This window comes from Sus scrofa, chromosome 13, assembly GCF_054392235.1.
Source record: "Sus scrofa isolate SSC_HxYL_T2T_F1_AM1 chromosome 13, Sscrofa_HxYL_maternal_Yorkshire_Landrace_v2.0, whole genome shotgun sequence".
Classification (NCBI taxonomy): domain Eukaryota; kingdom Metazoa; phylum Chordata; class Mammalia; order Artiodactyla; family Suidae; genus Sus; species Sus scrofa.
The window spans coordinates 195898912-195904998 of NC_139395.1; positions in this window are offsets into that span (position 1 = coordinate 195898912).

Here is a 6087-nt window from a genome sequence, read left to right on the forward strand (position 1 = left end):
CAAAATCTTTTAAATTTTTTGGGTCTGATTTGTTTATTTTTGCTTTTATTTCTTTTACTTCAGGAGACAGTTCCTATATTTCTGGGTAAGCATAGGAGGTGTTTTATTAACTTTCAATGGCTATGTTAAATATAATATAAAGAAAAATTAAGTGAAAATCTAGATAATTGGTAAGAAGGAGACAATATGAAGGAACTTTTATTTGTTGTCTTAAAAAAATGTAGATTTCTGGGAAGAATCCTCAAATCTTAATTTTGGAAACTATGGAAAGCAAAATGTGCCAAATGCCAAATGTTATCATTCAGATTTTTTAAAGCAATGGTACGATGTATTTGTAAGGCAAATTTCTACCTAAAATTATAAAGATATATTCAGAGATCCCTTTTGAATGATTTGTACTATTCTAACGAGAAGAAAAAACTTACTCAGGTTTAATCCCATCCTCTGGCTCTGTCAATGCATAAAATATATTATCATGTGATCACACAGTAATAGAGTTTTTATAGTGCCTAGTCATATAGAAAATGTATTTTGTAGTCCTATGCAAACTGTTAAAAGCAAGACAGATGCTGCATTATAACATCTAACTAGAAAGGAAAAAAAGGTGTGCATTCATTTTATATTTACAAGTCTTATTCAATTCTTACTAATTTGTGTATTTTATTTTAAATTTACACTTTAAGAGTGGGAAGAATGCTCAATGGTCAAGTATTTGGGAGGATTAGTTATTATTCTTTATAAAGGACATTGCTACACTCTTTTTTCCAAATGAGATTTAATGTGCTTACCAAATCAACAAAAACATTGCTTTTTAACTATTTCATCACCTGAATTTTCAGATATTATAGAAATTTTCTGATTGTTTGCATGTGGCCTCCTCCCTCTAAAACATGCTTTTTAAAAAAAATTTATTATAGTTGATTTACAATGTCCTGTCAATTTCTGCTGTACAGCAAAGTGACCCAGTCATACATATAATACATTCTTTTCCTCATATTATCTTCCATCATGTTCCATCACAAATGATTAAATATAGCTGCCTGTGCTCTACAGCAGCAAAATACACTTTTTAAGAGTTTTTAAAACATATATAAAATATTAATCAAGGAAATTAAAGAGGATTCAAAGGAAGGAAAGATATTCCATGCTCCTGGGTTAGAAGAATTAATGTCATAAAGATAGCCATACTACCAAAAGCAATTACGGATTCAGTGCACTCCCTATCAAATTACCCACGACATTTTCCATAGAACTAGAACAAACAATGCAAAAGTCTATATGGAACCATAAAAGACCCAGAAATGCCAAAGCAATCCTGAGGAACAAAAACCAAGCAGGAGGCATAACTCTCCCAGACTTGAGGCAATATTACAAAACTATGGTAATCAAGACAGTATAGTATTGGTGGCACCAAAACAGACAGACAGACCAATGGAACAGAATAGAGAACCCAGAAATAAACCCAGACACCTATGGTCAATTAATCTTCGACAAAGGAGGTAAAAATATAAAATGGGAAAAAGACAGTCTTCTCAGCAACTGGAGCTAGGAAAAGTGGACAGCTGCATGTAAATAAGTGAAACTGGAACAGACCATCACACCATGCACAAAAATAAACTCAAAATGGCTGAAAGGTTAAACATAAGACAAGACACCATCAAACTCCTAGAAGAGAACATAGGCAAAACATCCTCTGACATCAAACTTACAAATGTTTTCTCAGGTCAGTCTCCCTAGGCAACAGAAATAAAAGCAAAAATAAACCAAGGAGATCTAATCAAAGTGAAAAGTTTTTGCACAGCAAAGGAAACCATTAAAAAAAAAAAAAAACCTACGGAATGGGAGGAAATAGTTTCAAACAATGCAACTGACAAGGGCTTAATCTCGAAAACATACAAATAACTTATACAATTCAACAGAAAAGACAAAACACAACAAAAAACAAAAAAACACACTCAATTGAAAAATGAAGACCCGAACAGATATTTCTCCAAAGAAGATATACAGGTGGCCAATAGGCACATGAAAAAATGCTCAACATCACTGATTATTAGAGAAATGCCAATCAAAACTACTATGAGGTACCACCTCATACCTATTGGAATGGCCATCATTAACAAGTCAACAAATAACAAATGCTGGAGAGGGTGAGAAGAAAAGGGAACCCTCCTACACTGTTAGTGGGAATGTAAATTGGTACAACCACTATGGAAAACAGTATGGAGGTACCTCAGAAAACTAAATACAGAACTACCATATGACCAAGCAATCCCACTCTTGGACATATATCCAGACAAAACTTTCCTTGAAAAAGATACATGCACCCATATGTTCATTGCAGCATTATTTGCAATAGCCAAGACATTAAATAGACAGATGAATAGATTAAGAAGATGCAGTGTATATATACATAATGGAATACTACTCAGCCATAAAAAAGAACAAAATAATGCCATTTGCAGCAATATGGATGGAACTAAAGACTCTCATACTAAATGAAGTAAGTCAGAAAAAGAAACAAATACCATACGGTATCACTTAATCTGGAAGTTAATATACGGCACAAATGAAACTTTACACAGACAAGAAACACAGATTAGAGAACAGGCTTATAGGTTGCCAAGCAGGAGGGCAAGGGAGTGGGATGGACCAGAGTCTGGAGTTGTTAACACATGCAAACTATTGTATTTGGAGTGCATTGCTTTGCTATACAATGAGAACCTGCTGTATAGCACAGGGAACTATATCTAGTCACTTGTGGTGGAACATGATGGAGCATAATGTGAGAAAAAGAATGTGTACATATGTGTGTGACTGGGTCACTATGCTTTATAGTAGAAAATTGACAGAACACTGTAAACCAGCTATAATGGAAAAAACAGAAATCATTAAAAATAAATAAATAAAAATTAAAAAATTAAAAATTTTTGAGTTAAAAAAATTTTTAAATAGAAATTTCTTAGTCAGTTCTATCTATTGAAATAGAATCCCTGGGTTTCACAGGCTGAAAATCTAAACTTTTAATAAACATCCTGGGAGAATCTTTATGCAGTTGTCTTATTCCTTTCTGAGAAAGAGAATTTGAGAAACACTGGGAAAATATAGAGCAGCAGAATTTGGGAAGCAACTTCTTCCAAATTGCAGCTAAGGTGTTTCAAAACAAACCCATTAGGATGAAAGTACCATTAAGGCAGGCACCTTCGCTGTCTTGTCCTCCACTCTCCATAACAGTAACTACCACATCGCATGCACATACCTATCTGTAAAATAAAAGAATTTCTTTTACGGGCAGATGGCAAATTGAACTTGAAGTCACTTCAGAAAAAAAGCCTGAGGTCAAAGGAATCCAGAATGAAATGAATATTTCTTATAACTATTTTAACAAAGACCTCTGGTTATTTTTGAGTCAAGAAAATTCTGGACTTTTTGCTGCAAGTCCTGATTCTATGCATCTTTATGAATGTCTACTAAATCAAATGAAGATGGACAAGCGGACTGAAGAGTACAGTGGAGGTATTTCCTACACCATGAGACACTTATTTGAAAAACCAGGTTTCCTAGGATATTTAATTGAATGACAGAAGTCTAGTCTTAAACCCAGCGCTTTGCCCTTGTGTGTTGTATTTGAGGGGATATTGTACAACACCTTACTCGCCAGCAATTGTACCCGTGGACACTTAGCTCTTGGGGACAGAGCCTCACTGTCTGGAGAACAGAGAGAAAATAAAAGGAAGATCACAGCTGGTTCCTCAGGCAGCGTGACTGGAATTCTTTCTCAGCTTTTGTGTTCACTTAGAAATGTTATCTTAATCTCAACTGACAAGAGTGTTCTTAAAACAAAACTCAGAGATAGAGGCTAGAGGAATGCTTCGGAACGATGCAAGAAGAACGCAATGAATAGGATCTGCACGGCAATTACCTTTAGAAACTGAAACTTGCTACCTACAATTGAGACACTAGATGGAAAGACAAATTGTTCCTTTCTATTTGGGGGTGAAGATTATAATAGATCACAATAGTGGCTTTTCACATTAAATAATGTTTTTCCATTTCTGTAAAAAGGCCTTAATGTCAAAAAGGAAGGAAAATCACTTAGTCACATTAGTGAGAAAAAAATAAATCTCGGTAGTAGCAATAACTCATTTATTCTTCTATCCAGCAATTACTAAGCACTTACCATGTACCTGGTTTTGGTCTAAGCAGAGAAAGAGATCATCATAATGGCTCTAAAAGAATCTCTTTATCTAGGAGGCATCTCCAAAGACCAAAGATGATGGAAGGCCTCTCAGAAAAGATGAATACTTGTAAAAACGCAACATGGAGATTTTAGAAATTGAAATTTGAAACATTTTAAAGCAGTATCATTAAATTGTCTTTCTATTTAACTTTAGCTAATATTATTATTGAAATATCTCAGATTTAAACATTTACGATAATCTTTTTAATTAAAAATAACTATTGATCTTCACGTGATTTAGACCTTAGGCTAAAAACCGAGATTAGGAGTGAAGGAGAATTTTTTCAAGAATATCTGGAGTGAATCATAAATCTTTGTTTATGAAAGATTGATTGTCTTGAATCATATACTTTTGTTTATAGTTCTTTTCATCATTATAGGAAGAAGGATTCATTTTATTCACAAGGAACCCACAGGCCTTTTTTTCCTTCCTTCCCTCCTTCCCTAATCACCTGCCTTTCATTCCTTCCTTCTTTCCTTTGTCAACTGAAAAAAAACAAACATGTACAGCCTAAAAGTTGAGAGTTATGTTTTATTCAGGGAGCTTACTGAGGACTAATGCCCAGGAGACAGCCTGTCATATAGCTCTGAGTGAATGTTCCAAAGAAATATGGGAAGAACAAGGATATGCAGAGGTTTTTGCTGGGGGAAAAAACAAACATATAATCAGATATCAAAACAATCACTTCTGATCCCCAAAGAACAGATATCTCAAGTTAATGATTTGAATGTTTTTCTACAAATGGGAAGATGCAAGAGTCTGGGCTCATGGAAATTATTCCTTTGACGTGCATTCTAACTTTCTAGGACCAGTATCCTGTTTTTCTCCATCCTGAATTCCCCTGAGGTATGCCCATCAGAGAGGCTGCAGTGGTTAATGACTTGATGGCAGGCAACATTCATTATGTACTGAAATGTTAGAAAACATTCTTTGTCCACACCTTTTCTCTCTTTTTCCTTTTTTATAAACCTCAGACCACTAAGAAAAATGAGTGCAACATAATTATTTGCAGTTGCTCTTTTGTATCCACTCTACAAGTTCCAGGACACTGCAGGAAAAGCAGTCACTTAGGTATTCAGTGAGGATTGAGGAGAGGCAGAGATAAGGGCTGTGGTGCAGGAAGATAATCGTAGTCAGCACAGAAGGGAATTTGAGGAATGCGAGCAAAGGGTGGAAACCAGATATATTAAACATTATGTTTTCAGCACTGTTGAATGTTGCCTTCTATCCTTTATTACAAGATACAAGATTTTAAATATAAATAACAAATAAGTGGTAGTAATATTTCTAAGCCCTTGTATGCCCATCCTTGACTCTCATTCCTTATGATACTATCAGAGCCAGGAGAAATTTGAGGTCACAGGCTAAGAGGAAAACAATAGTCAAGGAGAAAAATTCCAGGTGGGGCGAAAAGGAAAATTCCACAGTCTTCAGAGCAATGATGAGGCGCCTTGCCTTCCAAGTTTGGGGCTGGGGAGGGAGAAAGGAGATAAGACTGTAGCAGATCTGATGGGATCACCCTGCCCTTATGCAGTGGTTCCTCCACTTTGAACCAGTGTTGTCAAACTTCAGTGTTTGTAGAATGGGAGGGGTGATTGTTGAAAACACAGAATGCTGAAAGCCATGGAAGTGTTTCTGATAGCATACCTCTCTTGGAAAAGCAGAGGCTAAGAGATAAAGTACTCCAAGCTGCTTGGAACACAGTGTGGAGTCTGTTGGGGAAATAAAAGAAGCCAAGTTGACCATTTAACAAGTATCAAGTTCTTTGGGCAAATATTGACAGCTCTCCGTGATTAGAAGCAGGTGTTGCCAGGAGAAAGGCTTCACATAATCTTGCTACCCCATGGCA